This window comes from Tauraco erythrolophus, chromosome 1, assembly GCF_009769465.1.
Source record: "Tauraco erythrolophus isolate bTauEry1 chromosome 1, bTauEry1.pri, whole genome shotgun sequence".
Lineage (NCBI taxonomy): Eukaryota > Metazoa > Chordata > Aves > Musophagiformes > Musophagidae > Tauraco > Tauraco erythrolophus.
This window is the reverse complement of record NC_141465.1, coordinates 5,728,758-5,754,744: the sequence shown is the minus strand read 5'-3', so window position 1 is coordinate 5,754,744 and position 25,987 is coordinate 5,728,758. Positions and strand designations below refer to the sequence as shown.

The window sequence follows — 25,987 nt, the reverse complement described above, 5'->3', positions numbered from 1 at the left end:
ATATCATAACTGTAGCTTTCTGTCTGTTCTCTTTGGGTCGTCTTCTCTACGTGCTGAATTGTCATCTCCCTGACTTAGATGATGGCCTTTCCCATCTGAGTCAGAAACTTTAACAAGAAATTGCTATTCCAGAAAATTATGGAAGATAAAAGTAAAACAGAAGAGAGGAATACAAAATATGTTATTAACAACTATGTTGCATGAAACAGGTGAAACACTTCTATATGTATTCCAAACATCAAGATTATGATCAGAAACAAGATTTTACAACATAAAGCCCTAGCTACTTGTTACCTAGGATAATATTAGCATATTGTAAAATCCTGAACAAAAATGCCAACTGTCCATCCATACTGCAGGCAACTGTCAGAATCTTCACTTCCCCTTCCACAGGTAAAGAGACTTGGATTAAACTATTCTAAAATTGGCCTCAGGGAAGTAAAGTCAATAGATTAGCAAATTTGAGGGTTAAAACTTCAAAGTATTAAGTAATTACTCTTCCAGTTGTTACACAAGCAGTTCAATGGAGACCACTGACCTTTAGAGACCTGAGCTCTGCTCCTGACTATGCCAACTGGTCTACTGGGTAACGTTAGGCCAAAAAAAAAAAAGTACCTTTTCTTCCCTGTACCTTCATTTCCCTATTTGTAAGCTGGAGATAGGGTTTTACAAAAGAATACAATATCTCCTTTGACAGTGATCTCAATGTACTGATATCTACAGATGAAAAGCTGTGTATAAAACATCGTAACTACATTATAGGACGGCAAGGTCGAGAAAAAAACTTAAGTACCTCTGTTTGCCACTTGTTTCCAAACTGTAGTCCTGAATACAATCCTAACATAAAATAATAAAAAACTGTGCATCATTTAAACGATCATTTAAAATGGATAATAGAGATACATGGTTATCTAGGACACAGTTTAAAGGTTGATGGCAATCCCTTTATCCATTTTGAATGACTGCTCTGTGGCACTCTTTTTCTAGATTGATCCCTACTACTTGTAAGGTGAGAAGAAGCAAGACTACCCACAAAACCACCCACCCACCGGGGATTTCAAACTGAGTGGAAGTTTTAACATGTTTTTCCTTTAACTTGAGCTTTATATTCAGTATAAACACATGGCACTAGCTAACGTTTGTCCCTAATGAAAATTACACCAGTATTGCCCTGATTAAGCATCTGTCACCCTTCAGCATCAGTATCATGCTTAGTCAGTTTTCTAGGAAACATCCTAACAAAGTAGATGATTTCATTCGGCATATCCCAAACAAACAAAGCCCTCTCCAATAATTCACATTAATTTGAATAAGTGGTCACCCTGAAATACTCCACAAATCACTAAGAGAGAAATTGTGCCGTCTGCTGCAGCCTGGCCAACTGCCCTGAAGTAAGGACTGGTGCTTAAATAGCAGCATTATTACTTACTGATGCTGGTTTTCAAACGTTTTGGGAGCTGCAGTGAGGTCTTTCCTCACTGAAGAGATATGATGACTTGGCGCATGTTCTTGGCACTTTAGCCCATCTTCTGCAAATTCTGTGCTTCGCTGCCAAGCATGGAGGAGTACAAACTCATCAAATCTTTTCATACCAGTGTATTGTACCAGGACATACAGCAGAAGTAGCTATAGTACAGGCTTTGGACTCAATTTATGCTTTCACTTTTGTTTTTTCATTAAATAACGACTCTGCTATCAGGGAAAGTGGAATATCTCTGAAGATCCTAAATGGAGGACTAACACTGATACATCTGAACACCTCAAAGTATACATCATGGGTTTCAAGGATAAAAGCCTGTCACCATCTTCTCTCTTATCAGAATGTTGGATCTCCCAGGGGCCTTCACAGACATGCCAGATTATCCTAATTTATACATAAAAAGGAAAAAGATGAAAACCAAGTCTGGATGTCTGTTGGGATCCAGAGCGAAGCAAGAATCAGAATTATGTGCATCAAGCAGCAAAAGTGTGACTTATAACACTGTAACTGAGAAATATCCTTTCTGAAAACAACATTTAATCCCAGTTTTAAGATCTGTAAGTGTGAAATAGGATATTTTGCTCTGTATGCACTTGTATACAGAAGTTTTGCATAGAGTATTTCAATATCCTGTTATTCCAAAGCTTACCATTATTTTGGAAGAAAAATAATACAATCATTTGTTAGGATGCCTAATTTTAAGTACTCGAATTCAACTTCCAAGATGCAGTCTTCCATGACATTCATTACTAACAAAGAATTTACACTCTCATGTCTCGGGCCATTCCATCACAAGTTGAAGAAAATTTCCATTTCCCAAAAACACAACCTGATTCCAAATGCTTTTGGTCACTTGTATAAAGATCAGCTAGTATTTATGTGATATTCTCACATCATATCCATACTCACTGTAACTTGAATGCCTGATGTCAGAGCACACGCATTTGTGGATATGTTTTACTGGAAAGCAAAGTTGCCAGTGAATAATTATATACACAGGAGAGGTATCAATGGGCAAAGCTTCTCATAAACATGATCTATGACTGAAGTTTCCACAGCATCCCACAACTTTCTTATTTTCTGACTCTCATACATCTGATGTCTCATCTCTTCTCAGACGTTAGTACTAATGGAATCCAAAGACTTGAAAGTCCTGTGAGTTCACTGAGAATCAAGAGTCCAGACTTTAAAAGTGACTCCTTCAGCAGGTTTTTAACTTCTTAGGACCAGAATGTCCAGAGATAAGACATTTTTTTCTTCATTAAGATGAGTGAGTCTTTAGTAATGTCAGGCCCAAGTGCTTTCAGATTAAATCTTTTTGCAGTAACAAGGACTGCAGCCTGACTCATTCCTCCTTGCAAAGCAGAGGAACTGAAGACACGGTATCATGAAAGACCTCCTGCCAAGGCATGCCAAACAGCTAACAAATATCCCCTGTCAAGGGAAAACTGTTAAATTACATATGGCACCTTTTTCAAAACCAAAAATCTTTTGTAGAAGAAAATGACACCCAGCTATGTAAATAAGCAACTCTATTTTTTTTTCAACTACTTCACTAACTTCTTCCAGGACTGAAAACAATCTATGCACAGAAATGAACACTCTAGTATAGGGTTATAATTATTAAGCAGAAACCATGGTCTCACATCTACTGTTTTATTAAAAGACACACATAGAAATGGGTAACCCCCATTTATAGCCTCTCCTTTAAAACATTTGGGAATTGCGGGGAACTGCAGAAGTAGCACTGCTGCTTGAAGGAGTCCTATCATCTGATCTACACTGACTGGTACATGTTCAAGTAGTAACTCGATTTCTGAATTATGATTTCTGAAGTATATTGTTGCAATGTTTAGTTATCCTTACTATTAAGAATGTCATGCTATATGTAGAATCAATACATTAAGCTTCAGTCTCAAGCCTTTGGATCTCATTATGCCTTTCCGCGCTAAATTAAATAACTTTCTATTAGTAGAAATTTCCTGCTTTGAAACTGTGATCAAGCTGTATCTTACCCATCTTCTGCATATATAAAACCAAAAACCCTGAGCTCCTTTATTCTCATGTCACACAGCAGTTTTTTTGGCTCTTGAATAGCTCTTAGGTTTTTTCTAAATGTTTTAGAATTTGTTTTCAACTTCTTTCAAGTATCAAAAAGAGGCACACCATCTTGGTAATAGTTTCTTTAATACACTGTAAAAATGTATACGGTGCGTTATGATTCCTTAAATTCAATCTAGTTTTTTTAATACGTGTGTGTGACACCTCTTAATTACCTTAGCAAATCAAGAAATCGTGTTTATGGTTTTTGAGACCTCTGCATTACTTGGCAAAAAATAAGTGCCCCCTAGCAAGTTTCATTCTGTTAACTACATGTAATCGAGCCCACCAAATTCCTTAAAAAGGACACACAAGATAATCCTAGATTTATGGTCTTTCATTTGCTGCAGATTCACTGGACATTGCTTCACTAAACAGTAACTCTTAGTGTTTTTTGTTTTAAACATAGAAGGATTCAGTTTTACAATGAGTTGCATTATGTCTTGAGTTCACTCAGCTGCTAAATAAAGAGCTTTTCTACTTTCCCCTCCACTATAAAAAGGTGAAATACTGCTGCTGCACTTGGCTGCTCTCTTAGGATGCTGACTGTGATGTGTTTTATAAATACAGACAAACTTTTTTGGCACCAATAAGCACGAGATTTTGGTCTACAATGACCTTTGTTTATTTTTCTTAGCATAGATTTCTCTGTTCATGCATGCAAATTACATAAAAGTAAATTTAGGAACAATTAAATATCCATTATGATACATACAGGCTGAAAAATTTGCTTTCAGCAACTTTGATTTTAGGTTAGATATAAGAAGGAAATTCTTTACATTGAGGGTGGTGAGGTACTGGAACAGATTGCCCAGAGAAGTTGTGGATGCCCCATCCCTGGAGGTATTCAAGGCCAGGTTGGATGAGGCTTTGGGCAACCTGGTGTAGTGGAGGATTTCCCTGTCCATGACAGGGGGGCTGGAACTAGATGATCTTTGAGGTCCCTTCCAACCCTAACCATTCTATGATTCTATGATTTCTTCCAGATTAAAGCACTTCCAGAGAGTTTGTATTTAATGGCAAGTCTCTATATATAGACTACAGTTGGATAGCTGAACAAATGCTGTCAAAAATATGACCGTTTAGTCAAGTAAAATGCAAACTCACATCAACACTATTCACAATTCTTCCATTCCTATGAATTTAGAAGCTATTTTATTTCCCAAAATACCTACAGACACCACAAGCATTACCAACACTCATAGGGCTATATATTTTCATCTCTTTGTGAGACTGCTTTCCTAGGTCTTTGTCATTTTGGGAATCATCTGTTCCAGAAACAGAATATAAATACAATCACTGTGTGACTGAACTCAATCAACCCTAAACCTGAAATAGCAAATTGTGAAAAGCAGATACTTAGAGGTAATGACTCTAGCAATGTTTCACAAATAACATATAGGTGACTAATTTCATATTCCATTTGTGGAATATCAATAATTTTCAATTTCCTTTTGTGTATGCAAATATACACACACACATATAATAATTAACAGAAATCACTTAGCTCTAAATTCACCTCCAACCATTAGTTAGTAGTCTCCAAAAGCTCTGCATTGCCAGGCAGCCACCCTGAAAGCTCTATATTTTGAGGTTGTACTTCTCACAGTAGTAACAGTCAACATTAAGAGGTTACATGCACCGTGAGCTTCCTCTTTTTTTTTCAGGTAGTCATAAACCTCAGCAAGCTCAACTGATACATACAGATAAAAACAAGAAAGGCAACCATGAGTAAAAACTGAAACCTGTAGAAGGGAGTGAAGACTGTATTGATTATATATATCCCCAACACAAGAAGGACATGGAGCTGCTGTAGCGAGTCCAGAGGAGGCCACGAAGCTGATCCAAGGGCTGGAGCACCTCTGCTATGAAGACAGGCTGAGAGAGTTGGGGCTGTTCAGCCTGGAGAAGAGAAGGCTCCGGGGTGATCTGATTGCAGCCTTCCAGTACTTAAAGGGGGCCTACAGGAAAGCTGGAGAGGGGCTTCTTACAAGGGCATGTAGTGACAGGACAAGGGGTAATGGCTTTAAGCTGAAAGAGGGGAGATTTAGATTGGATATAAGGAAGAAATTTTTCACTTAGTGAAAAGTGGTGAGGCACTGGAACAGGTTGCCCAGAGGAGTTGTGGCTGCCCCATCCCTGGAAGTGTTCAAGGCCAGGATGGATGAGGCTTTGGGGAACCCAGTGTAGTGGAAGGTATCCCTGCCATGGCAGGGGGATTGGAAATGGATGATCTTTAAGGTTCCTTCCAACCTTAACCATTCTACGATTCTATGATTCTATATTCGCAGGAACTGCTGATCCAGAGAAATTTAAATGCAGACACAAGTTTAGTCAAAGGTATGACAAACAGAAGAAACAGAAGGAGAAGCATATTTGTAAAGCTCGTGTACAAACACATCTGGTAAAAGCTACAGAGAGAATAAGCTGGGAGAGAGCAATACTCTTGTCCTAAAGAATACTGTAGGTTGTTGAAAACTAAACTGAGCCATGAAAGAGAGGGCTGTTTTGGAATGTCCGAAAGCCAGAAAGTCACTTTAACATAACCAAGAGCCTGCGTGACAACATACAGAGATATAGATCAGAAAATTGATAACACAACTGCATTTTATTCCATTTACTGCCTTTTAGATGGACTATGCAAATTATACCATTTGCCAGCCATCTGTATGCACTGGGCACAGATGGTGGCGTAACAGACTCTCTCTTACAAAAGAAATCATACAGGTAGCTTTAACTCAGCCATTTTTAACCTCTTTTTTCTCAGCCTTCAGATATTAATATTTAAGCCAGTATTTGTTCCACGTGTATCTGTACACCTAGAACACACCTAACACATGCAGGTTACCACATGTGCAGTTTCTGGTAACAAATGCAACTGTCTACAATGATTTTATACTAAAACCCACTGCATTCAAAGCTTAAGCATGAATGTTGTGTTAGTATTTGTGTTCTCCCTGCTTGTACGCTCTACTAGCAGATTTCTTGATAACAGGTTTAGAGAAAGTTTTAGGAAGTTTCGTTTGTGCTCTTCAAGCAAAAAATGGAAGACTATCTATATAAACTCTACATAAGATCAAAACTTAAGACTTCTCATATTTTTCTACAGCACTGATTTCTTTAAGCGGTCATTAAATTTTTAGCAATTTGTAACAGTGATCAAAAGGCACAGATTTTCTTCATAGCTGCCAGTTATGAAGAACAACTGGTGACAACAGAAGATAGAACAAAAAATGATCATAAAATAAGTCTTTTTAAAAAACGTCAAAAGACCTGTCAAACTAAATGTATCTAAAAATAAAAAGACATTTTCCCAAATAGTAATTTCTCCTGTAGTTGCTATGGAAAAGTTATATAACTAAAATAATATATTAATCCTTCATCCATGTCATGACAGAGCTTGAGAATACACGCTGCACCTTCTCTTTTAAACAGAGACGGCAATTAGCCATTACTGGAAATCTTTAAAACAAGACCGTATGTTTTCCCAAATACCCAACCACTGGACTAGCAGTAAGCCGATTAAAGTCCTATGGTCAATTCCGTAGGAATATCTGAAAGTGTTTCACTATCTATCTTGGCTAATACAGATAGTGCGAGGAAAAACTTCTTTGTTCAGTGGTGTTAGAACAATTAACATTTGCCCTGATTAATTCTGGCTAATTCTTCATGCCACGTGTTTCACAGCAATGAGTCCCACACAACTACAGTTCTGTGTTTCATGAGCAATTATGGAGTAGATGAGCTCTGCTGTGCATACTGTTGTCTTACTCTCAATCCGGTCAAAGCAGAAGCAATTAGGAGCACATATATGACTACTTAACATGGGCCATTTTGTGCTCAGCCCTGCAGCAACAATGTCCTGGATTTTACTCTCATCAGGTGCTAAGATCCCCCAAAACCTATTTTGCTTAGGCTCATCAACAAATCAACACAGAAACAAAACAAAGAATGAAAAATTTCTACTGAAACAATAATAATAATTCCATTAGGAGCATCTGAACAACAGACATTCAAAAGGAACTCCTTTAAGCAAAAAATAAATGTTTTCTATAATCAACCTGTTTTAATCCCCACGCTGATTTTCAGAAGCTGGAGATATTACTCACACAGTCATACTGAAGTTTCAATATATAAACTGTAGGTAGGACGAGGAAGGGTGACTACCAACTAGTTAAAGCCTTTGACTCTCACTAATGTGGAAGACAAACCAGAAATCTTCTTTGGGAGGTTAAACATGGAAATGTACTGTTATCTTTCATTTTGTTAAACCCTAACAAACACACCTAAACATTCAGTAACATAAAAGCTGGACCTATTCTATGCTATCCCACAAACAACAATCACAAAAAGCACATTTCTTTAATCCTGTATTGCCTGCATGACTTGACAAGCAGATTAAAATATCAAGAGCATCTTCACATAGACACTGTTTCTGCAACTCTACATTCCTGATTTGCTTTTTTACTAAAGCAAATTTACTAATCTAAAGGGGAAAAAAAAAGTTTTATTTTTCCTAGCACTGTTGTTTCAAACTTAGCATAAAAACTAGCATCTAGATTAATTTTAAGGCAGATAAAAGAATATAAATACAAAAGGTTGATATGGAGCAAAGTCTAGGGGAAGAGAGACATTTATCTCCATTTCACTTCAGTGCAGATAATCATCACATTGCTTAGGATGTCTGTCTAGGAAAACATTGGGGTGATTCTGAATTTTGAAATTGGACTGCCCATTTTCACTTGTCATCATTCGCCCTGTGGCTTAACCTACCGAAACGAGCACATTTCCAATACTTGAAGCTCTGGAGTCTATCAACTTTCCAAAGGAACATATATTTATTAGAGAAGGCTTTATGGGACAGGAACACAACATATTTGCTAAATCAGCTCAAAAAACATAATCAGACTGGAAAAGACAAGTGCACACACACAAACACACTAGGATACAGAGAAATGTTTAAAAGAGGCGAGGGGAAATACGAAGATCGCAAGGAAAGAAGGATTCAGCTGATCAGTGCTTGTAAGAGGCAGAAAAATGAGATCATTCTTACCAGAAAGTCACAGACTCAGCACAGGACTACCAAAACTTTGTAATGCAAAAAGTATCTAAAAATTAAGGAACGGCAGTGGAACAAAAAGTTTACTTTCTGACACATTCCAGACAAAAAAAAACCCAACACTGAACAAAAATAAAACCCCCAGTTCACTTCAACATGGACTGTTCATTTTCATAGAATTATAGAATCATAGAATCGTCTGGTTGGAAGAGACCTTCAAGATCATCAAGTCCAGCCATTCACCCTGCACTGTCAGGGTCCCTAAACCATGTTGCTCAACACCAAATCTACATGTTTTTTAAACACCTCCAGGGATGGGGACTCCACCACTTCCCTGGGCAGCCTGTTCCAACACTTCACAACCCTCTCTGTAAAGAAACTCTTCCTGATATCTAACCTAAATTTTCCCTGGCGCAACTTGAGGCCATTCCCTCTCGTCCTGTCATTCATAACGTGGGAGAAGAGACCGACCCCCATCTCCCTACAACTTCCTTTCAGGTAATTGTAGAGAGCAATAAGGTCCCCCCTGAGCCTCCTCTTCTCCAGACTGAACAGTCCCAGCTCCCACAGCCACTCATCATAGGACAAGTTCTCTAAACCCTTCACTAGTTTTGTAGCCCTCCTCTGAACCCGCTCCAGCACCTCAACCTCCTTCTTGAAATGAGGGGCCCAAAACTGGACACAGGACTCCAGGTGTGGCCTCACCAGTGCTGAGTATAGGGGGGACAATCACTTCCTTGCTCCTGCTGGCCACACTGTTTCTGATACATGCCAGGATTCCCTTGGCTTTCTTGGCTGCTTGGGCACACTGCTGGCTCATGTTCAATTGGCTGTCGACCAGCACCCCCAGGTCCTTCTTTGCTGTGCAGCTTTCCAGCCACACTTCCCCAAGCCTGTAACGCTGCAGGGGGTTGTTGTGGCCCAAGTGCAGGACCCGGCACTTGGTCTTGTTGAATTTCATACAGTTGGCCTCGGTCCATCAATCCAGTCTGTCCAGGTCCCTCTGTAGAGCCTCCCGACCCTCAAGCAGATCAACACTACCTCCCAATTTAGTGTCATCTGCAAACTTGCTGAGGGTGCACTCGATCCCTTCATCCAGATCATTGATAAAGATGTTAAAGAGAACAGGCCCCAACACTGAGCCCTGCAGAGCACCACTGGTGACTGGCCGCCAGCTAGATTTAACTCCATTCACCACCACTCTCTTTTTTTCCATACTCTGGAAGGACTCGGAATCTTCAAAGAATAGGTACCAAGATTCAGAGTTTAGGTTTGCACAAGGAAATGCCAATATCTGTACAGACAAAGCAGGAGCTGTACAAGGAGGTCTACTGAGAGTACTGGTGTATTAGAACAAGCATTTCCAAGATGTACTCACAAACACTGACAATCCTTGGAAGCTTTCCTGTCTAAATTTGCTGACGGATCTCTCTTAAAGAGGATATATACTCACATCTTAATACGTAAAAAAAAGAAAGGCCATTTAAAACAACCAACTGCTGAGAAGGAGCCCCAGCTTTAGCCTATAAACAAACATTTCCCATGCCGATCCTGTCAAGAGAACCGTAAATTCACCACACCAAAGCTTTTCTTGGGACTAAGATCTGCATTTCCCTGACTACAAACAGTTACACAGCATTGGTTGCTCAACAGGATTTCTATGACTCTATAGCAAAATTTTGATTTTTTTTTTTTTTAAGGCATGCACACCAAAGCAGATTTTAAATCCAATTCACAAAGACATTTATATTTCCCGCAGCCTATTCTAATCTTCAGCATTCACAGTCATTGCACACTAATTACCTGATGGACTTATTAATAATAATGTAAAGTGACAGCGATAGTCTCTACTTTGATAGATAGAGCATTGGTCAATAAGGGAAGAGCAACTGACATCGTCTACCTGGACTTGCCCAAAGCATTTAATACTGACCCACAGGACATCCTTGTCTCTAAATTGGAGAGACATGGATTTGACGGATGGACCACTCAGTGGATAAACAATTGGTTGGATGGTCACACTCAGAGAGTTGCAGTCAATGGCCAGTACTGCATTCAGCTCTGGAGTCCCCAGCACAAGAAGGACATGGAGCTGTTGGAGTGAGTCCAGAGGAGGGCCACGAAGATGATCTGAGGGCTGGAACACCTCTCCTATGAAGACAGGCTGAGAGAGTTGGGACTGTTCAGCCTGGAGAAGGCTCCGGGGTGATCTGATTGCAGCTTTCCAGTACTTAAAGGGGCTACAGGAAAGCTGGAGAGGGACTTTTTACAAGGGTGTGTAGTGACAGGACAAAGGGCAATGGCTTTAAACTGAAAGAAGTTGCTCAATGCCTCATCCAACCTGGCCTTGAACACTTCCAGGGATGGGGCTTCTACAACTTCTCTGGGCAACCTGTTCCAGTGCCTCACCACCCTCAATGAAAAAAATTTCTTCCTTAGGTCTAATCTAAATCTCCCCTCTTTCAGTTTAAAGCCATTGCCCCTTGTCCTGTCACTACATACCCTTGTAAAAAGTCCCTCTCCAGCTTTCCTCTAGGACCCCTTTAAGTACTTTAAGCACCCTCCTTGCCTCCTTAATAATCTTGAACGCAACCATTTCATGGCCACTGCAGCCAAGGCTGTCCTTGAGCGTCACGTTCCCCACCAGCCCCTCTTTGTTGGTGAGAACAAGGTCCAGCAAAGCACCTCTCCTTGTTGGTTCCTCTACCACTTGGAGAAGGAAGTTATCATCAATGCATTCCAGGAACCTCCTGGATTGCCTATGCCCTGCTGTGTTGTCCCTCCAACAGATATTGGGGTGGTTAAAGTCCCCCATGAGGTCAAAGGCTTGCGAACGTGAGGCAGCTCCTATACGTCTGTAGAGGGCCTCATCCACTTGGTATTCCTAGTCAGGTGGCCTGTAGCAGACCCCCACTACTATGTCCCCTATCCCTGCCTTCCCTTTAATCCTGACCCATAAGCTCTCAGTTGGCTCTTCTTCTGTCCCCAGGTGCAGCTCCATGCATTCCAGCTTGTCTTTGACATAGAGGGCAACACCTCCTCCTCTTCTCCCCTGCCTGTCCTTCCTAAAGATCTTGTATCCTTCCATTCTGACACTCCAGTCAAAGGATTTATCCCACCATGTCTTCATGATGTCAATAAGATCATATTCCTGCAGGCGCGCACACACTTCTAACTCCTCTTGCTTGTTCCCCATGCTGCGTGCATTAGTGTAGAGGCATTTAAGTTGGACCCCAGACTTCCTGGCTGGAATTCCTTTCTGCTGCTCTTCAGGTGCTTTCAGCATATCTTGATCAAGCTTGATATTACCCCCCTCCCCTTTGAATCTAGTTTAAAGCCCTGTCAATGAGCCCTGTTAGCTGTTGTGCTAATAACACCCTTGTTCGCCTCTGAGAAAGACAAGTCCCATCCGGTATCAGCAAGCCTGGTGCCGTGTGGCCCATCCCATTATCGAAAAAGCCAAAATTGTGGCGATGACACCAGCCACGGAGCCACATATTAATCGAATGGATGCATTTGCTTCTTCCAGTGTCACTGCTCGCAACTGGAAGGGTAGAAGATTACCTGTGCCCCAGATCCTCTTACCAGCTGTCCCAGGGTCCTCAAGTCTCTCTTGATCAACCATGGACTCCATGTTTCAGTTTCATCACCCCCCACATGGAAGAGCAATAATGGGTAGTAGTCCATGGTCTGTACCAGGCTAGGAAGTTTCCTAGCGACATCTTTAACCCGGGCTCCAGGGAGGCAGCAGACTTCCCTCAGAGCAGGGTCAGCCCAGCATATTGGACCTTCTGTCCCCCTCAGATGGGAGTCGCCTATAACTATTACCCTTCTTTTCCTCCCTGTGGAAGTGGTCTTGACACAGGGGGTAGTCCTCTCTGACCCTGGTGACACCTCCAGTGCAGATGGACCCTCAGCCGCATCATCCGTTGATGGGCCTTCCACCTCCAGAGCCTTATCCCTGTTGTGCAGGGGCACCTGGGGAGCTGAGGTGGGCAAGGAGGGGGTTTGCCTGTTACCCCGAGCACAGGCTTGTTTCCATTCGTGGCTTACCTTTGAGTTACTGTCTTCCGCCATGTGGGGCGAGGAACCAGAATCCCCTTTTTCTTGAGGTTCTTTTTGTGGCTCTTCCTGGTTTTGCTTCAGGTCGGGCAGAGCCTGACACCACCAATCTCTCTCTTTCTCAGACTCCCTGATGCTCCTCAACCTTTCTACTTCCTCTTGCGCTCCCAGAGCTGGTCTTTTATAGGGATGGGAGGGACCCCCATTGCTCTGGCAATGCCCAGGCCACGTCCTCGTCTCCCGCAAGAGATGCTGGCTCCTGGGAGGGTCTCTTTGCTCCCGTGGCGCTTCCTGACTTCTTCTGGAAAAGCCCCTGTGCGCCGAGATCTGCCGCTCCGCAGCGTGTCGGTCAGGCTCTGGCACAGCTCCCTTTGGTAACTGACTCTCCTCCATTCTGGCTATTCTGCCGCATTACTACTACAGTCTATGGTGGCTGAACGAGGAAAATAGCTTTTGACCCTTACAAATTCATGGAGAAAGGTTTTTTGTTGTTGTTCCTTGTGGTTTTGGGAAGGGATTGTTTTTAAGCGATACAGGTAATACCCTAAATTTCTGTCAACTTCAAGATATTCATGCTTGTGGATGACCGATGCATTATGCCTGCTGCTTTACTTAACAAAATCCAGCTTTAATGCACTCTAATGTTTTTATAATCCTGTTTCCCATAATGGACATTATCTTTGGATACAAAATACTCAGATGCTGGCCATGCTTGTCCCACGATTATATCATCAGCAATCCTGTTCCTCCAGTGCAATGCAAGTGCCATAGTTGGACCCTGGTTTCACAGGAAATGAAGGAAATGGTGAAGAGCAAAGCTACAGTAATTGTTTACTATCAAAGGCCTGGCAGAAATACAGGTGGCAAAGCATAAATCAGGGCAGCTCCTCCTTTGTTTTAAGCCTCATTTGAAGCAAATACCACAAATTCCAAGCTCTGAATGAAGGTGCTTTGCACGTCAAAGTGTCCTTCATTAAGATCTATTTGCAAAATAGATTATGAAAGTTGAACCAGATTCATGCTTAATTTGTCAAGATTCTCTTACTTTTTATAGCACTGAATTTATTTCAGATCACTGTCCAATATTCATGTTATTATAAAAGGTACAAGTAAGTAGTCAATTATTGATTGTCTAACTAAAATTCTTACTGTAACATCCTTTCATCATTAGCTCTCTTCTGTTTCCAGTTCCAAATTTACAAACCATGCTAGAATTGCTAGATCAGCATTAAAACAAATTGTAAGAAGGAAAAAAAAACACCACCAAAATACTAAAAAAAAAAAAGATTACTCTGCCTGCTATTAAATTTTTAGGACTAATATTCTCTGATAGTTAATGGAGAAAAAGCAAATTTTCTTGGTTGTTGAAGCATGAAAACATCTAGTCTGACTCCTTGTATTACCTCAATGAATGCAATACTGTTTAACAGAAGCCTGTCTTATAGAAAGGCAATAAAGTTTAAGATTTCATAGAATAAAGAACCTATGACTATCCTTGGTAATTCATTTCAAAGACTAACTACATACATTGCTAAAAATATTAAGGCAATTTGTCAGATTTTAATTTCAAGTCACTAATACATTTCTCTGTTATCTTAGAAAACCTTTTAAGTAGCCATTTCATTCCTGTGAAAGGACATGTACAAAGCAGTAAACCCATCACGCAGTTTTCTTTTTAGTAAACTAAATCAGACTGAGATCCTCAAGTCTCTTGTTATAACACACTTCTTCCAGCCAAATCATTTTTGTATCTCTTCTATAAATCTATCAAGATTTCTACAGTTGTCTTTCACACTGACAAAACCAAAAAGACAAGGCAAGAGGAAAAAAAAAGACAAAAGCAAGAGAAAAGAGTGAAAGCTTCCCTAATAAGCACTGCCTCCTGGTTACATAGTCCGTATCTAGTTTTCACAGACTTGTAATTCTCCACTACAAGAAATACCTCAACCACCAGTGCATAATTAAACCAGTAATGTAGCAGTCAACTTCACTACCACTAACACCCACTCCTGTTGGTAAGGCAATTAACCACTTCCCTAAATAACCCTTACATTAAGGTACAGAATGATAAACAGAGAGCTATCTCATGGATTCACTTCTCAGGAAAATGAGGCATGCATTCCACCTCTTCATAGGAAATAAAGTTATCCATTTTATCTTTACCTAAATTACAAACTGCTTCATGAGAAGACAACCTTGTCTCTGACGATGAAGTAATCTACTGGCCTTTTCCTGCAGTCACTTAAGAGAGATCTCCCAATACTGTCATCATCAAGTCCAGCGGCAGTGAGTATGCCTCCAATCAGAAAAAGTAAACACAAACTCTTTCTCTTTGTACCTTCTTTTCAGGTACAGATTAGACATGGTAAGGCAGGTGTGAAGTCCTCAGTACACAAACCACAGATGCCACTACTCACGAGAGTACTGGAGCTTCTGGGGTGGTTTGGGCTGCCACCTATAACCAGACTCGTGTGCTTTCTGACCAGGAAGGCTGCCAGAAAAGTAGTGGTCTGCATCTAGTTGGTATAATCAAAGTCTCTGCTATTGTGCAGCAGAGAAACTGCCAGATAAATTTTTAGGATACTTTGAGAACATTTCTGTCCAAGTGACAGATTTCTCAGTGTTAATTACTGTGCTGTCTCTTCCTCCCCTCCCCCGCTCTGGCTTCTAAAACATGCGATTTAAAAGATAGGTAGAACGTTCTAAATTATAGACTGCTCTTGTGTGTTCTGTGGCTCAAAACAGCAGTTATGTCGGCTGTCGGACTTGTATCATACTCAAAACTGGACTTCTAACCAGAGAAGAAATCCAGTATCATCTCCAGACTGAAGGTAATGAAAAACACATACACAGTGCTAAAGCAGGTTCCCAGAGTATGTTCATTAACTATAGAATTACTCTATTAGCCACAGAACAATTTGTACAAAATTGTTGATGGCTGCATTCAAGGTATTGTATTCAACCAATAAAGCTTGGCTAATCTGAAAACTCATTAATGAAAATACTTTCAGCCTTACAGGGTAGTCAAGCACCAAGAAATTGAGGAATGTTTTCCTCAACTCTAATAGCACCTCTCATTTTGAGGGTTCTTTCTGTAGTTCATGAATGTGATTGTGGTTTAGAAGTTCTCATTTTTCCCTTAATACTGAGAAAGAAACAGACAAAACTCACAGTTATTATTGTATCATTAGAGAACTACATAAAATTACTTTCGTTTCAAAGAAAGCACCTAAACCTTTAAAAATAAACATTTTGTTGGACACTAAAAAATAAAAATCTCCCAAGCACAACACCGATTTTTCAAGACAACGGACATTAGTAACCATTAACAACTCTGACTGATTTTTCATTAGACACAGAGTTCTCACCTGATGCCCTGATGCTGCTAATTCCCTGGCTTTCGCTAACAAATTAAGATAACAAAAAATAACACAGAAATAATTTCTTGGACTTCAGACAAAATGCTTTTGATTCTCTAATGATATAGGCTGCATTATTAAAAAAAAAATGAGTAAAATTTCAGGTGGACAAAAAAATAACACAGATTACGTCAGGTAAGCAACACCATACAAGATCTGCCTGATATTTTGAAATTAGAGTATTTTCTACGGTCCTTCTAAATATCATCACCCCTCATATAGTGTGAAAGCATGTATATATTCTGCAAGTTAATGTCTTTTGATTGTTCCCCAGCACAAACGCAGCATTCAGCAGAGACTGAAAAACATTCTTCAGAGTATACATTTCAATTGGCTGCTTTTTTTCCAAAAAAAAAAGGAGCGTGGTGATCAAGAAAGATCACTTTTTCAGAGTAAAACACTCTTAACCAATAGCTAGTCCTTGTAATAACTTAGGAAAAGGCACATTTGAAGTGACAGCGATAGGAAAACTTGTCACCTCACACTTAAGTTAGTTCTCTAAGCTCTGATGGCCGATCATAGAATCATAGAATGGTTTGGGTTGGAAGGGACCTTAAAGATCATCTAGTTCCAACCCCCCTGCCATGGGCAGGGAAACCCTCCACTACACCAGGCTGCCCAAAGCCTCATCCAACCCGGCCTTGAACACTTCCAGGGATGGGGCATCCACAACTTCTCTGAGCAACCTGTTCCACAGCCTCACTACCCTCAATGAAAAAAATTTCTTCCTTATATCTAATCTAAATCTGCCCTCTTTCAGTTTAAATCCATTGCCCCTTGTCCTATCACTACATGCCCTTGTAAAAAGTCCCTCTCCAGCTTTCCTGTAGGCCCCCTTTAGGTACTGGAAAGCTGCTATAAGATCACCCCGGAGCCTTCTCTTCTCCAGGCTCAACAGCCCCAACTCTCTCAGCCTTTCTTCATAGCAGAGGTGCTCCAGCCCTCGAATCATCTTCGTGGCCTCCTCTGGACTCGTTCCAGTAGCTCCATGTCCTTCTTATGTTGGGGACTCCAGAGCTGAACACAGTATTCCAGGTGGGGTCTCACGAGAGCTGAGTAGAGGGGCAGAATTCTCTCCCTCGACCTGCTGGCCACACTTCTTTTGATAGAGCCCAGGATACGATTTGCTTTCTGGGCTGCCAGTGCACATTGCCGGCTCATGTTGAGCTTCTCATCCACCAGCACTCCCAAGTCTTTTTCCTCAGGGCTGCTCTCGATCCATTCTCTGCCCAGCCTGTACTTGTGTTTGGGATTACCCCGACCCACGTGCAGGACCTTGCACTTGGCCTTGTTGAACTTCATGAGGTTCACACAGGCCCACCTCTCCAGCCTGTCAAGGTCCCTCTGGATGGCATCCCTTCCCTCCAGCATGTCCACAACACCACACAACTTGGTGTCATCTGCAAACTTGCTGAGGGTGCACTCCTTCAGCCTAGCCTCCCTGAAGACATTAGCCCGGCTAACTATGGATTAGTCAATCTGTAGTATCTTTCCACAGCTGTAAGCTAAAGTCTGAGACAATTTGGCTAAGCATGATCCTACCTCAACCCAGCTCCAAAAATCATGTACTAACGTGTATAACGATGTTATTTTTTCAGAAGAGTTAAAATAGTGTTATATAGAACATAAACTGGTATTTTAAATCCATGAACTAGACAGATATCTTTGAGTTGTTAATGAAAAAGATCTTTCACTTCACTAGAATGATGGAACTAGATGATCTTTGAGGTCCCTTCCAACCCAAACCATTCTATGATTCTGTGATTCATTCTACGATTCTGTGATTCATTCTACTTAAGGACATTAGTGTCCGGTCTGCACATCAGTCTCCAATGTGAAGAACGCAGCACTGACAAAATAAATGTACAATACTTCCTTTCTTTATGAGGCACATATCAAAAATCTCTACAGGCCTGTGGAAGGTACCACACCCAGACCACCCTATATTTCTCCTAGCAGTTGGTTATTCCACAGCATGCTCCGTTCGTTGTTGCTCACCAGCCTGGGCTGCGGCACCAGGGATGCTGTTGCATCCTCCCCAGCCAGGAGGAAATGGCCTGCCTCTTGTGGGCAGGATAGGTACCTTGAGTTGAGTAGTTAATTAGTAGTTCATTAGCTCAACTCAGTCCAGCTGGATAAGAATGATTGGTGCCATAATTCCCCCTTTTTGTTTTAGTATTTTTTTGTTTTCACAAAGGCTTTATGGGTGAGCAGAGACCCGGCCCATTCATTCAACTCCAGCACGCTTCCCTTCCGCGAATACCACGTCGGGGCTTGCGGCTTTACCTTCTTCTCCGAAGGACTCTCACTCGAGCTCCCGGCTCCGGCGCTGGCTCTGGCTCTTTTGGCTCAGGCTCCTTAGGCTCGGGCTCTCGGCTCGGCAAGGGAGTCGGGGCTTCCCAGGGCTTTCCAGGGTCTCATCAATGTATCACGTCGGGGTCACGAGTTGTTGCTCACCAGCCTGGGCTGCGGCACCAGGGACGCTGTTGCATCCTCCCCAGCCAGGAGGAAATGGCCTGCCTCTTGTGGGCAGGATAGGTACCTTGAGTTGAGTAGTTAATTAGTAGTTCATTAGCTCAACTCAGTCCAGCTGGATAAGAATGATTGGTGCCATAGTTCGTCACCCATAAGCCCATACACTTCTGCCAAAATTGAAGCCCTCACTGCACACTCCCCATTTTCTGGTCCTGTCCTGCCTATGTAATACATCCATCCTGTTTTGCTAGACATGCCGTCATGCGCTGTGATTCCCTATATAAGTCACATGTAAACAGAACTGACAAGCTGAGACCTCATCTGCTGACTTGCCCCTCCAAAACAGGTAGTGAACCCCAGACGCCACGTCTCCCCATTTCATTTTCTCGTGGATTTTTGTTCAGGAGACGTTTCTTCTACAGTTCTAGAAAACAAAACTAAAAGTCATCCAGCCTGGAAAAAAATCCCCAGGTAAGCAAACCAAACTCAACTTGTTCACTGCTGCACTTGGCACGTAGTCAATGTCTGCTCAACAAGTAAAGACACTGCCTCAGTCACGGTGAAATTTATTCTTTTGTAGGGGACAAATGAAGACCACGGAACATTTAAAGCCTTCAAAGAGCTTAAGCGAGGCTGCATGATGCATAATGCTTGTATAAGCAATCTCCAGAGACACAAAGTTTACCTTGAAAAATGTCAATGTCACTCCCAATGGTTGCAGAAACTGTAGAAATCCCTAAAATATTCTTTCATTGTGTTTCATCTGACTCACTCTGCAGTAAGTTTTCAGTGCTGATTCTCCACCCCTCAGATGCAGTAGTCACTGGATTTTTTCAGAGACCACTTTCAATGCTCCGGAGACACAGTATTTAACTAGCAGAATCCATATTGTGAAACTGACTCTACAATGCTGATATGGTCACCTCCCACTATAAACTACAACTCAGTAATGGGTGGGGAAACCAATAACGTAACTCCTGGAAACAGTTGGACTGCACGAAATACTAAGAAAATGAAAAAAACTTCCTTTAAAAAGCTAGCCAAAAATTACAAGGATCAGGGATAACATGAAAGTGGACTGCAGCACCCTGTGTAGTCAGGGTGCATTTGCCTGAACCAGTTAAAACACAGCGACCAGAACAGTGACCAAAGAACCTAGAAAGGAAGAAAAAGAAAGGAAGCTACTTCAACCTGGAGAACAGTCAGGAACAAACAATACCCAGCTTATGAAATTCTATTTCTGAACTACTGAACCTCCACATCAGACTGACATGTACATGGATGCTGCGAGCATACAGAAGAATTTTTCAGTGAAAATCCTTCTGTTTACCTCCTGGAGACCTTGGAAACAAGATGGAAGTACAAAGAGAAGACACTAGAAAATCCTAAAGGAGGACAAAGGACATCAAAGACTTCTAAGGAAACCATGGATGCATAACAGTTCATTATCAGAATCTAGCATTGCCTATTCATCCTTTTTTTTTCCTCTTGCAACATGTGGACAAAGCAACTAACCTGAGGCAACAACCAGGAAAATCTATGCTGTGCAGATGAACCGGAGAATACAGCCAAATAAATATTGCTCTGGTTCTTGTTTTGAGATCCTTCACCACAAACACAAGCTTTGAAGGAAGGCGATCACACTTTGTATCTCCTTAATCCCTTTTCAATTGCTGCCAAATCTGTTCAATAAAACAAAACCTTGGGAATTACATACCTATACCTACACAAATATACATACACAGACATATCTATATAAAAACATATATATTTTTTTTAAGTCAACTGACAGAATATGAGTGCTATACTGGAAATCTGTACTTTTCCTAAACCTTACATTATTCCTATTATTCAGTTCCGCACTCAGAATTGGCTTCTTGAACTCAGTGAAATAAAACAGAAGCGACAATTTCTGCAGAAATCCCAGCTCAGCTTACACCTGAAAGGACAATATTTACTGAGCCACCTCTAATAACAACTGCGCTCAAAGCCGGTGGCCTTTTGCTCAACCACTTTCTCTTTTTAGCAGTCAGCATGACCTTTGGTCACAAGAGGAACCAGATCAATAGTGGCAACACCAACTAATCCTTGCTGAAGCACTTATTTCTTTTCTGTCCTTTGCTAAGCCAAGAAGGCAAGAATCGCCCCAACTTTCAAATTATGAGCCTAAGTTGATACCCTTGAAGTTATGCGTCTAGACAATGTAAAAAGCAATCTGATTTTTTAGAGCTAAACAAGCTCAGTTTCATCTACTGATCTAAGAATTTCTGTAGTCAGAAGCTGTCTGTACTCAGTTTTTGCAACAATAATCATTTCTAGACCAAATCATCTCTAAATGACATACTGTTATAACGTCCACAGTTTGTAAAACTAAAGAACTGAGTGTATGGATGGTAACAGGAATCCAATTTCCCTGAATTTAATCCTAATCCACATCTATCATTTGGTCATCCTCTTGATGCACACAGAAAAAATGTGTCAAATTCTTATTCAAGTAAAATGTCCAAAAGCTAGCAAAACAGAATGATTTTTTTTCTTTTTTAACTTGGAAAGCAAAGATCTTTTGAATGATGCTGACTATACTGATGCTAGACCTAAGTTTCTAATGTCTAATTGCATATAGGAAAGAAAAATGTATTAAATTATGTAGCAATTAATTAATGTATTAACATAGTAAAACCACACACATAGATAAAGTAAGATTTTAATTACAAATGGCTACATAGAATAGAAAAGTAGTCCATGTTTACATGCGAGGTTGTAGAAGAATATATTTTATGTAATTTTTCAAATTGTATGCAGCCAAGATATTCTTCTTAACATTAAAAAAAAAGGTAGAACTCAGAGAAAACAGATCAAAAGACTTTACAAAGTGGTCTACTCCATTCTCTTACCTTGCGCTGCTCTAACTGATGTCCAAAAATAATTAATTGGAATTCTTTGACTTCCTTACAGTACCTAGTTAGAAAATCTTTAAGTGATAAAAAAGTAAGTTCCTGCCACTTATTTTCTTTGGAGATCTATCCATTTTCCCTTTTTTCTCCATTTGAAGCATTAAAGAAATACAGAAACTATTTAAAAGTGGCAGCTTAATCTTCTAGATTTTCAAAGTTCTGGAAACTTACAATGAATCTTCCTTTTCCATGTTCCCATGTCTTTTTCTCCAACAGTAAGTTACTTGTTTTGTCCTGCTAATACTGCAGTATCCCACTTGCCTGGTGTACAATGGTAGCACTGGTGAGAGCAGCTGCTGTGTACTCACAGCGGTGATGGGAACACCTGAGTGCAAGAAATACTGCTCACAGACCCATTTCCCTTCATAGAATCATAGAATCATAGAATGGTTAGGGCTGGAAGGGACCTTCAAAGGTCATCTAGTCCAACACCCCTGCAAGGAACAGGGATATCTCCAACTAGATCAGGTTGCTTAGGGCCTCGTCCAACCTGGCCTTGAATGTCTCCAGGGATGGAGCATCCACCACTTCTCTGGGCAACCTGTTCCAGTGTTCTACAACTCTCACAGTAAAAAATTTTTTCCTAATATCCAACCTGAATCTACCTCCCTCTATTTTAAAACCATTACCCCTTGTCCTATCACAACTGGCCCTCCTGAACAGCCTCTCCCCATCTTTCTTGTAGGCCCCCTTGAGGTACTGGAAGACCGCTATAAGGTCACCCTGGAGCCTCCTCTTCTCCAGGCTGAACAGCCCCAACTCTTTCAGCCTGTCCTCATAGGAAAGGTGCTCCAGCCCTCTTATCATCTTCGTGGCCCTCCTCTGGACCCTCTCCAACTGGTCCATGTCCTTTTTATGTTGGGGGCTCCAGAACTGGATGCAGTACTCCAGGTGAGGTCTCACGAGGGCATTCCTGGTGTGCAGAATGATTCAAAATCACATCACTATTGTAGGCAGATATTTTAAGTCCCAACAAGCCTACCTTCAAGACAGGGTAATTAAGTTTGGCCAACAAAGACAAGGACCATGAAATAATAGAATTTTCAGTCACAGAAGCAGTAGGGAGAGGGGTCAGCAGAACTGCTGCCTTGGACTTCCAGAGGGCAGACTTCAACCTTCTTAGGAGACTGGTTGGAAGGGTCCTTTGGGAGTTGGTCCTGAAAGGCAAAGGGGTCCAGGAAGCCTGGACAATTCTCAAGAGGGAAATCTTCAGAGCCCAGGAGCAGGCTGTCCCAGTGAACTGCAAGACAAGCCGGAAGGGCAGAAGACCAGCCTGGCTGAACAGAGAGCTCTGGCTAGAGCTCAAGAAGAAAAAGAAAGACTATGACCTATGGAAGAAGGGGCTAATCACTCACGAAAACTACCAGGATTCTGTGAGACGATGCAGGGAGAAAATTAGAAAGGCAAAAGCCCAGCTGGAGCTTAATCTGGCAGCTAACATAAAAGACAATAAGAAAGGTTTCTACAAATACCTGAACAGTAAAAGGAGGGTTAGGGAGAATCTCCCCCTCTTGCTAAATGCAATGGGAGAAATAGTGACTGGGGATGAAGAAAAGGCTGAGGTACTCAATGCCTTCTTTGCTTCAGTCTTTAATGGTCAGACCAACTCACTGGGTGATATGCCTCTAGAACCAAACGGTGCAGATGGAGAGCTTTATCAAGGTTTCTTTCAAGAGGAAACGGTAAGTGAACTGCTGCACAGCTTAAATGTGCAGAAGTCTATGGGGCCGGATGAGATCCACCCAAGAGTTCTGAGGGAGCTGGCGGAAGTGCTCACCAAGCCACTTTCCATCATCTACCAACAATCCTGGCTAACAGGGGAGGTACCAGCTGACTGGAGGTTGGCAAACGTGACGCCGATCTACAAGAAAGGTAAGAGGGAAGACCCAGGGAACTACAGGCCTGTCAGTCTGACCTCAGTACCAGGTAAACTCATGGAGCAGATCATCCTTAGTGTAATCATGCGTCATGTACAAGACAGTCAGATGACAAGGCCCAGTCAACATGGATTTATGAAGGGCAGGTCTTGTTTGACCAACCTGATCTCCTATGATAAAATGACCCATTTAGTGGATGAGGGAAGAACTGTGGATGTTGTTTACCTCGATTTTAGCAAAGCCTTTGACACTGTTTCCCATAACATTCTTCTGCAGAAGCTGGCTGCCTATGGCTTGAAAGGGTGTATGCTTCGCTGGATCAAAAACTGGCTGGACGGCCGGGCCCAGAGTGTGGTGGTGAATGGAGTTAAATCTAGCTGGCGGCCGGTCACCAGTGGTGCTCTGCAGGGCTCAGTGTTGGGGCCTGTTCTCTTTAACATCTTTATCAATGATCTGGATGAAGGGATCGAGTGCACCCTCAGCAAGTTTGCAGATGACACTAAATTGGGAGGTAGTGTTGAGCAAGTTTGCAGATGACACTAAATTGGGAGGTAGTGTTGATCTGCCTGAGGGTCGGGAGGCTCTACAGAGGGACCTGGACAGACTGGATTGATGGACCGAGGCCAACTGTATGAAATTCAACAAGACCAAGTGCCGGGTCCTGCACTTGGGCCACAACAACCCCCTGCAGCGTTACAGGCTTGGGGAAGTGTGGCTGGAAAGCTGCACAGCAGAGAAGGACCTGGGGGTGCTGGTCGACAGCCAATTGAACATGAGCCCAGCAGTGTGCCCAAGCAGCCAAGAAAGCCAAGGGAATCCTGGCATGTATCAGAAACAGTGTGGCCAGCAGGAGCAAGGAAGTGATTGTCCCCCCGTACTCAGCACTGGTGAGGCCACACCTGGAGTCCTGTGTCCAGTTTTGGGCCCCTCATTTCAAGAAGGAGGTTGAGGTGCTGGAGCGGGTTCAGAGGAGGGCTACAAAACTAGTGAAGGGTTTAGAGAACTTGTCCTATGATGAGCAGCTGAGGGAGCTGGGACTGTTCAGTCTGGAGAAGAGGAGGCTCAGGGGGGACCTTATTGCTCTCTACAATTACCTGAAAGGAAGTTGTAGGGAGATGGGGGTCGGTCTCTTCTCCCACGTTATGAATGACAGGACGAGAGGGAATGGCCTCAAGTTGCGCCAGGGAAAATTTAGGTTAGATATCAGGAAGAATTTCTTTACCGAGAGGGTTGTGAAGTGTTGGAACAGGCTGCCCAGGGAAGTGGTGGAGCCCCCATCCCTGGAGGTGTTTAAAAAACGTGTAGATTTGGTGTTGAGCAACATGGTTTAGGGACCCTGACAGTGCAGGGTGAATGGCTGGACTCGATGATCTTGAAGGTCTCTTCCAACCAGACGATTCTATGATTCTATGACTGTGAAGCACAAGAAAATTTTAAGAATAAATCAAAGGAAGAAAGGAGATGAGAATTCAGGTCTTCCTGATTTCTGGTTTATTAGGGAAAGCAGCAGAGGGCAGACCGTTCTATAGGTTTTGAGATTCCCGAAATGTTGTGTTTTGAGAACTCATTCTAGTAATAGCAATGAGTTAACCAAAATAGATGACACAAACTACTAAAATCTATGCATTTTTCCCCTAGAAAGAGCAGTAATTAAGGAAAAAGCCAACCCTGCATGAGTTTAAGAAGCCTGCCAAAATTCTGCTCATTCCTCAGCTATTTAATAATTCAGTCAGTACATTGCAGTCGAGATGCCCATTTGCCATTTCTGCATTTGTATAAAGCATTATTCAGTGGTTTTTAATCATGTTGTCTATCTTTGGAGCTGTCATTGCCCTTCTTCATTTTGATACTTTGAGGAGAAAGACCAGTGGTAATACTTTCATGCCTTGAAAACAAATATGCAATGCTACCTCTGTAAAACTGTGAGAAGGTCCATTTTAAATTTCATTGCCATACCTTTCCAAAATGGTGATTTATCCTCACAATCCAGTAAGGTGAAGCTACTTCTAAATAGCTCTCCTAGTCCTATTCTGCTGTTGTTTCCATTTGAACGGGCTTTTTTCACCTCTTGTTCTTTTAGGATGTCACTTTCAATAAATGGGTATCTCAACATTAAGGTCATCATTATAGAATATTGTAACAGTTTGCCTTTTGCACATGTAGCTGTACATTTTGAAATGAAAAATGCAGACATTTGAATTTGTGGTGGTTTTGCATGGAATAGATTGGAGGATGCACAGGCACATGATGCCATATGTTATATCCTCACAAACATTAATATTCGAGAATGCTTGAGCCAAGAATTTCCATTTATGTGCAAGCCTTGATAGTACCACCCCTTAGCTCCTGGACAAGGTGGTCCATGCAGGAGCTGTGCTACCAGGGATTCTTGGAATATGCCTCAAAGCATACAAAAACTCAGCGGATTGTTGCTCACCAGCCTGGGCTGCGGCTCCAAGGATGCTGTTGCATCTTCCACAGCCAGGAGGAAATGGCCCGCCTTTTGTAGGCAGGGTCTAAACCTTAGTTAATTAGTTAATTACTCAATTCATGCCAGCTGG

The 25,987-nt window shown here is 41.8% G+C and overlaps 1 protein-coding gene across 5 annotated transcripts in view; it reads right to left on the bottom strand.

Annotated features, from left to right (window-relative positions):
• Positions 1-25,987, bottom strand: part of STXBP5L (syntaxin binding protein 5L) — a 211,990-nt gene that overhangs the window by 130,410 nt on the left and 55,593 nt on the right. The gene's annotated exons all lie outside the window — the stretch shown is intronic.